We start from the raw sequence: 7500 nt of genomic DNA, 5'->3' as shown, positions 1-7500 counted from the left end.
GACCACCTTGCATTGTCAATTGCTAAATCTGTATATGGATAAGTAGCCTATGGTTGTCAACTTATTTTGTACGGCCATACCAGCCTGGCAACGCCCGATCTCGTCTGATCTCGGAAGCTAAGCAGGGTCGGGCCTGGTTAGTACTTGGATGGGAGACCGCCTGGGAATACCAGGTGCTGTATGCTCTTTTGCTCATTCACTTAGAAACTGAAATCTTGCAATATGCACAAGTAGTCCTTCATGAAAGGGGCTGGAAGCTGTTTTCATTTTGACACGAGAGAGAGAGAGAGAGAGACCACCTTGCATTGTCAATTGCTAAATCTGTATATGGATAAGTAGCCTATGGTTGTCAACTTATTTCGTACGGCCATACCAGCCTGGCAACGCCTGATCTCGTCTGATCTCGGAAGCTAAGCAGGGTCGGGGCTGCTTAGTACTTGGATGGGAGACCGCTTGGGAATACCAGGTGCTGTATGATCTTTTGCTCATTCACTTAGAAACTGAAATCTTGCAATATGCACAAGTAGTCCTTCATGAAAGGGGCTGGAAGCTGTTTTCATTTTGACACGAGAGAGAGAGAGACCACCTTGCATTGTCAATTGCGAAATATGTATATGGATAAGTAGCCTATGGTTGTCAACTTATTTCGTACGGCCATACCAGCCTGGCAACGCCCGATCTCGTCTGATCTCGGAAGCTAAGCAGGGTCGGGCCTGGTTAGTACTTGGATGGGAGACCGCCTGGGAATACCAGGTGCTGTATGCTCTTTTGCTCATTCACTTAGAAACTGACATCTTGCAATATGCACAAGTAGTCCTTCATGAAAGGGGCTGGAAGCTGTTTTCATTTTGACACGAGAGAGAGAGAGAGAGAGAGAGACTACCTTGCATTGTCAATTGCTAAATCTGTATATGGATAAGTAGCCTATGGTTGTCAACTTATTTCGTACGGCCATACCAGCCTGGCAACGCCCGATCTCGTCTGATCTCGGAAGCTAAGCAGGGTCGGGCCTGGTTAGTACTTGGATGGGAGACCGCCTGGGAATACCAGGTGCTGTATGCTCTTTTGCTCATTCACTTAGAAACTGAAATCTTGCAATATGCACAAGTAGTCCTTCATGAAAGGGGCTGGAAGCTGTTTTCATTTTGACACGAGAGAGAGAGAGAGAGAGAGAGACCACCTTGCATTGTCAATTGCTAAATCTGTATATGGATAAGTAGCCTATGGTTGTCAACTTATTTCGTACGGCCATACCAGCCTGGCAACGCCTGATCTCGTCTGATCTCGGAAGCTAAGCAGGGTCGGGGCTGCTTAGTACTTGGATGGGAGACCGCTTGGGAATACCAGGTGCTGTATGCTCTTTTGCTCATTCACTTAGAAACTGAAATCTTGCAATATGCACAAGTAGTCCTTCATGAAAGGGGCTGGAAGCTGTTTTCATTTTGACACGAGAGAGAGAGAGAGAGACCACCTTGCATTGTCAATTGCTAAATCTGTATATGGATAAGTAGCCTATGGTTGTCAACTTATTTCGTACGGCCATACCAGCCTGGCAACGCCCGATCTCGTCTGATCTCGGAAGCTAAGCAGGGTCGGGCCTGGTTAGTACTTGGATGGGAGACCGCCTGGGAATACCAGGTGCTGTATGCTCTTTTGCTCATTCACTTAGAAACTGACATCTTGCAATATGCACAAGTAGTCCTTCATGAAAGGGGCTGGAAGCTGTTTTCATTTTGACACGAGAGAGAGAGAGAGAGAGAGACACTACCTTGCATTGTCAATTGCTAAATCTGTATATGGATAAGTAGCCTATGGTTGTCAACTTATTTCGTACGGCCATACCAGCCTGGCAACGCCCGATCTCGTCTGATCTCGGAAGCTAAGCAGGGTCGGGCCTGGTTAGTACTTGGATGGGAGACCGCCTGGGAATACCAGGTGCTGTATGCTCTTTTGCTCATTCACTTAGAAACTGAAATCTTGCAATATGCACAAGTAGTCCTTCATGAAAGGGGCTGGAAGCTGTTTTCATTTTGACACGAGAGAGAGAGAGAGAGAGACCACCTTGCATTGTCAATTGCTAAATCTGTATATGGATAAGTAGCCTATGGTTGTCAACTTATTTCGTACGGCCATACCAGCCTGGCAACGCCTGATCTCGTCTGATCTCGGAAGCTAAGCAGGGTCGGGCCTGGTTAGTACTTGGATGGGAGACCGCCTGGGAATACCAGGTGCTGTATGCTCTTTTGCTCATTCACTTAGAAACTGAAATCTTGCAATATGCACAAGTAGTCCTTCATGAAAGGGGCTGGAAGCTGTTTTCATTTTGACACGAGAGAGAGAGAGAGAGAGACCACCTTGCATTGTCAATTGCTAAATCTGTATATGGATAAGTAGCCTATGGTTGTCAACTTATTTCGTACGGCCATACCAGCCTGGCAACGCCTGATCTCGTCTGATCTCGGAAGCTAAGCAGGGTCGGGGCTGCTTAGTACTTGGATGGGAGACCGCTTGGGAATACCAGGTGCTGTATGCTCTTTTGCTCATTCACTTAGAAACTGAAATCTTGCAATATGCACAAGTAGTCCTTCATGAAAGGGGCTGGAAGCTGTTTTCATTTTGACACGAGAGAGAGAGAGAGAGAGACCACCTTGCATTGTCAATTGCTAAATCTGTATATGGATAAGTAGCCTATGGTTGTCAACTTATTTCGTACGGCCATACCAGCCTGGCAACGCCCGATCTCGTCTGATCTCGGAAGCTAAGCAGGGTCGGGCCTGGTTAGTACTTGGATGGGAGACCGCCTGGGAATACCAGGTGCTGTATGCTCTTTTGCTCATTCACTTAGAAACTGAAATCTTGCAATATGCACAAGTAGTCCTTCATGAAAGGGGCTGGAAGCTGTTTTCATTTTGACACGAGAGAGAGAGAGAGAGAGACCACCTTGCATTGTCAATTGCTAAATATGTATATGGATAAGTAGCCTATGGTTGTCAACTTATTTCGTACGGCCATACCAGCCTGGCAACGCCTGATCTCGTCTGATCTCGGAAGCTAAGCAGGGTCGGGGCTGCTTAGTACTTGGATGGGAGACCGCTTGGGAATACCAGGTGCTGTATGCTCTTTTGCTCATTCACTTAGAAACTGAAATCTTGCAATATGCACAAGTAGTCCTTCATGAAAGGGGCTGGAAGCTGTTTTCATTTTGACACGAGAGAGAGAGAGAGAGACCACCTTGCATTGTCAATTGCTAAATCTGTATATGGATAAGTAGCCTATGGTTGTCAACTTATTTCGTACGGCCATACCAGCCTGGCAACGCCCGATCTCGTCTGATCTCGGAAGCTAAGCAGGGTCGGGCCTGGTTAGTACTTGGATGGGAGACCGCCTGGGAATACCAGGTGCTGTATGCTCTTTTGCTCATTCACTTAGAAACTGAAATCTTGCAATATGCACAAGTAGTCCTTCATGAAAGGGGCTGGAAGCTGTTTTCATTTTGACACGAGAGAGAGAGAGAGAGAGAGAGACCACCTTGCATTGTCAATTGCTAAATCTGTATATGGATAAGTAGCCTATGGTTGTCAACTTATTTTGTACGGCCATACCAGCCTGGCAACGCCCGATCTCGTCTGATCTCGGAAGCTAAGCAGGGTCGGGCCTGGTTAGTACTTGGATGGGAGACCGCCTGGGAATACCAGGTGCTGTATGCTCTTTTGCTCATTCACTTAGAAACTGAAATCTTGCAATATGCACAAGTAGTCCTTCATGAAAGGGGCTGGAAGCTGTTTTCATTTTGACACGAGAGAGAGAGAGAGAGAGAGAGACCACCTTGCATTGTCAATTGCTAAATCTGTATATGGATAAGTAGCCTATGGTTGTCAACTTATTTCGTACGGCCATACCAGCCTGGCAACGCCCGATCTCGTCTGATCTCGGAAGCTAAGCAGGGTCGGGCCTGGTTAGTACTTGGATGGGAGACCGCTTGGGAATACCAGGTGCTGTATGCTCTTTTGCTCATTCACTTAGAAACTGAAATCTTGCAATATGCACAAGTAGTCCTTCATGAAAGGGGCTGGAAGCTGTTTTCATTTTGACACGAGAGAGAGAGAGAGAGAGACCACCTTGCATTGTCAATTGCTAAATCTGTATATGGATAAGTAGCCTATGGTTGTCAACTTATTTCGTACGGCCATACCAGCCTGGCAACGCCCGATCTCGTTTGATCTCGGAAGCTAAGCAGGGTCGGGGCTGCTTAGTACTTGGATGGGAGACCGCCTGGGAATACCAGGTGCTGTATGCTCTTTTGCTCATTCACTTAGAAACTGAAATCTTGCAATATGCACAAGTAGTCCTTCATGAAAGGGGCTGGAAGCTGTTTTCATTTTGACACGAGAGAGAGAGAGAGAGAGAGAGAGAGACCACCTTGCATTGTCAATTGCTAAATCTGTATATGAATAAGTAGCCTATGGTTGTCAACTTATTTCGTACGGCCATACCAGCCTGGCAACGCCCGATCTCGTCTGATCTCGGAAGCTAAGCAGGATCGGGCCTGGTTAGTACTTGGATGGGAGACCGCCTGGGAATACCAGGTGCTGTATGCTCTTTTGCTCATTCACTTAGAAACTGAAATCTTGCAATATGCACAAGTAGTCCTTCATGAAAGGGGCTGGAAGCTGTTTTCATTTTGACACGAGAGAGAGAGAGAGAGACCACCTTGCATTGTCAATTGCTAAATCTGTATATGGATAAGTAGCCTATGGTTGTCAACTTATTTCGTACGGCCATACCAGCCTGGCAACGCCCGATCTCGTCTGATCTCGGAAGCTAAGCAGGGTCGGGCCTGGTTAGTACTTGGATGGGAGACCGCCTGGGAATACCAGGTGCTGTATGCTCTTTTGCTCATTCACTTAGAAACTGACATCTTGCAATATGCACAAGTAGTCCTTCATGAAAGGGGCTGGAAGCTGTTTTCATTTTGACACGAGAGAGAGAGAGAGAGAGAGAGACCACCTTGCATTGTCAATTGCTAAATCTGTATATGGATAAGTAGCCTATGGTTGTCAACTTATTTCGTACGGCCATACCAGCCTGGCAACGCCTGATCTCGTCTGATCTCGGAAGCTAAGCAGGGTCGGGGCTGCTTAGTACTTGGATGGGAGACCGCCTGGGAATACCAGGTGCTGTATGCTCTTTTGCTCATTCACTTAGAAACTGACATCTTGCAATATGCACAAGTAGTCCTTCATGAAAGGGGCTGGAAGCTGTTTTCATTTTGACACGAGAGAGAGAGAGAGAGACACCACCTTGCATTGTCAATTGCTAAATCTGTATATGGATAAGTAGCCTATGGTTGTCAACTTATTTCGTACGGCCATACCAGCCTGGCAACGCCCGATCTCGTCTGATCTCGGAAGCTAAGCAGGGTCGGGCCTGGTTAGTACTTGGATGGGAGACCGCTTGGGAATACCAGGTGCTGTATGCTCTTTTGCTCATTCACTTAGAAACTGAAATCTTGCAATATGCACAAGTAGTCCTTCATGAAAGGGGCTGGAAGCTGTTTTCATTTTGACACGAGAGAGAGAGAGAGAGACCACCTTGCATTGTCAATTGCTAAATCTGTATATGGATAAGTAGCCTATGGTTGTCAACTTATTTCGTACGGCCATACCAGCCTGGCAACGCCCGATCTCGTCTGATCTCGGAAGCTAAGCAGGGTCGGGCCTGGTTAGTACTTGGATGGGAGACCGCCTGGGAATACCAGGTGCTGTATGCTCTTTTGCTCATTCACTTAGAAACTGAAATCTTGCAATATGCACAAGTAGTCCTTCATGAAAGGGGCTGGAAGCTGTTTTCATTTTGACACAAGAGAGAGAGAGAGAGAGAGACCACCTTGCATTGTCAATTGCTAAATCTGTATATGGATAAGTAGCCTATGGTTGTCAACTTATTTCGTACGGCCATACCAGCCTGGCAACGCCCGATCTCGTCTGATCTCGGAAGCTAAGCAGGGTCGGGCCTGGTTAGTACTTGGATGGGAGACCGCCTGGGAATACCAGGTGCTGTATGCTCTTTTGCTCATTCACTTAGAAACTGAAATCTTGCAATATGCACAAGTAGTCCTTCATGAAAGGGGCTGGAAGCTGTTTTCATTTTGACACGAGAGAGAGAGAGAGAGAGAGAGACCACCTTGCATTGTCAATTGCTAAATCTGTATATGGATAAGTAGCCTATGGTTGTCAACTTATTTTGTACGGCCATACCAGCCTGGCAACGCCCAATCTCGTCTGATCTCGGAAGCTAAGCAGGGTCGGGCCTGGTTAGTACTTGGATGGGAGACCGCCTGGGAATACCAGGTGCTGTATGCTCTTTTGCTCATTCACTTAGAAACTGAAATCTTGCAATATGCACAAGTAGTCCTTCATGAAAGGGGCCGGAAGCTGTTTTCATTTTGACACGAGAGAGAGAGAGAGAGAGACCACCTTGCATTGTCAATTGCTAAATCTGTATATGGATAAGTAGCCTATGGTTGTCAACTTATTTTGTACGGCCATACCAGCCTGGCAACGCCCGATCTCGTCTGATCTCGGAAGCTAAGCAGGGTCGGGCCTGGTTAGTACTTGGATGGGAGACCGCCTGGGAATACCAGGTGCTGTATGCTCTTTTGCTCATTCACTTAGAAACTGAAATCTTGCAATATGCACAAGTAGTCCTTCATGAAAGGGGCTGGAAGCTGTTTTCATTTTGACACGAGAGAGAGAGAGAGAGAGAGACCACCTTGCCTAGCTGTTTTCATTTTGACACGAGAGAGAGAGAGAGAGAGAGACCACCTTGCATTGTCAATTGCTAAATCTGTATATGGATAAGTAGCCTATGGTTGTCAACTTATTTCCTACGGCCATACCAGCCTGGCAACGCCCGATCTCGTCTGATCTCGGAAGCTAAGCAGGGTCGGGCCTGGTTAGTACTTGGATGGGAGACCGCTTGGGAATACAAGGTGCTGTATGCTCTTTTGCTCATTCACTTAGAAACTGAAATCTTGCAATATGCACAAGTAGTCCTCCATGAAAGGGGCTGGAAGCTGTTTTCATTTTGACACGAGAGAGAGAGAGAGAGACCACCTTGCATTGTCAATTGCTAAATCTGTATATGGATAAGTAGCCTATGGTTGTCAACTTATTTCGTACGGCCATACCAGCCTGGCAACGCCCGATCTCGTCTGATCTCGGAAGCTAAGCAGGGTCGGGCCTGGTTAGTACTTGGATGGGAGACCGCCTGGGAATACCAGGTGCTGTATGCTCTTTTGCTCATTCACTTAGAAACTGAAATCTTGCAATATGCACAAGTAGTCCTTCATGAAAGGGGCTGGAAGCTGTTTTCATTTTGACACGAGAGAGAGAGAGAGAGAGAGAGACCACCTTGCATTGTCAATTGCTAAATCTGTATATGGATAAGTAGCCTATGGTTGTCAACTTATTTTGTACGGCCATACCAGCCTGGCAACGC

General features: G+C 46.8%; 18 non-coding genes and 8 pseudogenes across 18 annotated transcripts in view; all 26 read left to right on the top strand.

Moving 5' to 3' along the window:
* Positions 1-66: 66 nt before the first annotated feature.
* On the top strand, positions 67-185 carry LOC146249190 (5S ribosomal RNA). Its single transcript, XR_014733374.1, has one exon. It is a non-coding gene; the product is annotated as a 5S ribosomal RNA (ribosomal RNA).
* Positions 186-359: 174 nt separating this feature from the next.
* Positions 360-478, top strand: LOC146249189 (5S ribosomal RNA; annotated as a pseudogene).
* Positions 479-646: 168 nt separating this feature from the next.
* Positions 647-765, top strand: LOC146249188 (5S ribosomal RNA). Its single transcript, XR_014732627.1, has one exon. It is a non-coding gene; the product is annotated as a 5S ribosomal RNA (ribosomal RNA).
* Positions 766-943: 178 nt separating this feature from the next.
* Positions 944-1062, top strand: LOC146249187 (5S ribosomal RNA). The gene has a single exon (XR_014732625.1). It is a non-coding gene; the product is annotated as a 5S ribosomal RNA (ribosomal RNA).
* A 178-nt stretch (positions 1063-1240) lies between these two features.
* On the top strand, positions 1241-1359 carry LOC146249186 (5S ribosomal RNA; annotated as a pseudogene).
* A 172-nt stretch (positions 1360-1531) lies between these two features.
* On the top strand, positions 1532-1650 carry LOC146249185 (5S ribosomal RNA). Its single transcript, XR_014732624.1, has one exon. It is a non-coding gene; the product is annotated as a 5S ribosomal RNA (ribosomal RNA).
* Positions 1651-1828: 178 nt separating this feature from the next.
* On the top strand, positions 1829-1947 carry LOC146249184 (5S ribosomal RNA). Its single transcript, XR_014732623.1, has one exon. It is a non-coding gene; the product is annotated as a 5S ribosomal RNA (ribosomal RNA).
* A 174-nt stretch (positions 1948-2121) lies between these two features.
* Positions 2122-2240, top strand: LOC146249183 (5S ribosomal RNA). Its single transcript, XR_014733616.1, has one exon. It is a non-coding gene; the product is annotated as a 5S ribosomal RNA (ribosomal RNA).
* A 174-nt stretch (positions 2241-2414) lies between these two features.
* Positions 2415-2533, top strand: LOC146249182 (5S ribosomal RNA; annotated as a pseudogene).
* A 174-nt stretch (positions 2534-2707) lies between these two features.
* LOC146249181 (5S ribosomal RNA) lies at positions 2708-2826 on the top strand. The gene has a single exon (XR_014732622.1). It is a non-coding gene; the product is annotated as a 5S ribosomal RNA (ribosomal RNA).
* A 174-nt stretch (positions 2827-3000) lies between these two features.
* Positions 3001-3119, top strand: LOC146249180 (5S ribosomal RNA; annotated as a pseudogene).
* Positions 3120-3291: 172 nt separating this feature from the next.
* Positions 3292-3410, top strand: LOC146249179 (5S ribosomal RNA). Its single transcript, XR_014732621.1, has one exon. It is a non-coding gene; the product is annotated as a 5S ribosomal RNA (ribosomal RNA).
* A 178-nt stretch (positions 3411-3588) lies between these two features.
* On the top strand, positions 3589-3707 carry LOC146249178 (5S ribosomal RNA). Its single transcript, XR_014733373.1, has one exon. It is a non-coding gene; the product is annotated as a 5S ribosomal RNA (ribosomal RNA).
* Positions 3708-3885: 178 nt separating this feature from the next.
* LOC146249177 (5S ribosomal RNA) lies at positions 3886-4004 on the top strand. The gene has a single exon (XR_014733073.1). It is a non-coding gene; the product is annotated as a 5S ribosomal RNA (ribosomal RNA).
* Positions 4005-4178: 174 nt separating this feature from the next.
* Positions 4179-4297, top strand: LOC146249176 (5S ribosomal RNA; annotated as a pseudogene).
* Positions 4298-4479: 182 nt separating this feature from the next.
* LOC146249175 (5S ribosomal RNA) lies at positions 4480-4598 on the top strand. Its single transcript, XR_014733350.1, has one exon. It is a non-coding gene; the product is annotated as a 5S ribosomal RNA (ribosomal RNA).
* Positions 4599-4770: 172 nt separating this feature from the next.
* On the top strand, positions 4771-4889 carry LOC146249174 (5S ribosomal RNA). Its single transcript, XR_014732620.1, has one exon. It is a non-coding gene; the product is annotated as a 5S ribosomal RNA (ribosomal RNA).
* Positions 4890-5067: 178 nt separating this feature from the next.
* On the top strand, positions 5068-5186 carry LOC146249173 (5S ribosomal RNA; annotated as a pseudogene).
* Positions 5187-5360: 174 nt separating this feature from the next.
* Positions 5361-5479, top strand: LOC146249172 (5S ribosomal RNA). The gene has a single exon (XR_014733072.1). It is a non-coding gene; the product is annotated as a 5S ribosomal RNA (ribosomal RNA).
* Positions 5480-5651: 172 nt separating this feature from the next.
* LOC146249171 (5S ribosomal RNA) lies at positions 5652-5770 on the top strand. Its single transcript, XR_014732619.1, has one exon. It is a non-coding gene; the product is annotated as a 5S ribosomal RNA (ribosomal RNA).
* A 176-nt stretch (positions 5771-5946) lies between these two features.
* LOC146249170 (5S ribosomal RNA) lies at positions 5947-6065 on the top strand. Its single transcript, XR_014732618.1, has one exon. It is a non-coding gene; the product is annotated as a 5S ribosomal RNA (ribosomal RNA).
* A 178-nt stretch (positions 6066-6243) lies between these two features.
* Positions 6244-6362, top strand: LOC146249169 (5S ribosomal RNA; annotated as a pseudogene).
* A 174-nt stretch (positions 6363-6536) lies between these two features.
* On the top strand, positions 6537-6655 carry LOC146249168 (5S ribosomal RNA). Its single transcript, XR_014733371.1, has one exon. It is a non-coding gene; the product is annotated as a 5S ribosomal RNA (ribosomal RNA).
* A 229-nt stretch (positions 6656-6884) lies between these two features.
* Positions 6885-7003, top strand: LOC146249167 (5S ribosomal RNA; annotated as a pseudogene).
* A 172-nt stretch (positions 7004-7175) lies between these two features.
* Positions 7176-7294, top strand: LOC146249166 (5S ribosomal RNA). Its single transcript, XR_014732617.1, has one exon. It is a non-coding gene; the product is annotated as a 5S ribosomal RNA (ribosomal RNA).
* A 178-nt stretch (positions 7295-7472) lies between these two features.
* Positions 7473-7500, top strand: part of LOC146249165 (5S ribosomal RNA) — a 119-nt gene continuing 91 nt past the window's right edge. The window contains exon 1 of the ribosomal RNA XR_014733370.1: positions 7473-7500. This exon is cut by the window's right edge and continues 91 nt beyond it. This is a non-coding gene — a ribosomal RNA (5S ribosomal RNA).

Source organism: Hypomesus nipponensis, chromosome 19 (genome assembly GCF_054491055.1).
Source record: "Hypomesus nipponensis isolate SF chromosome 19, ASM5449105v1, whole genome shotgun sequence".
NCBI lineage: Eukaryota > Metazoa > Chordata > Actinopteri > Osmeriformes > Osmeridae > Hypomesus > Hypomesus nipponensis.
This window is presented reverse-complemented; position numbering and strand designations above follow the sequence as displayed.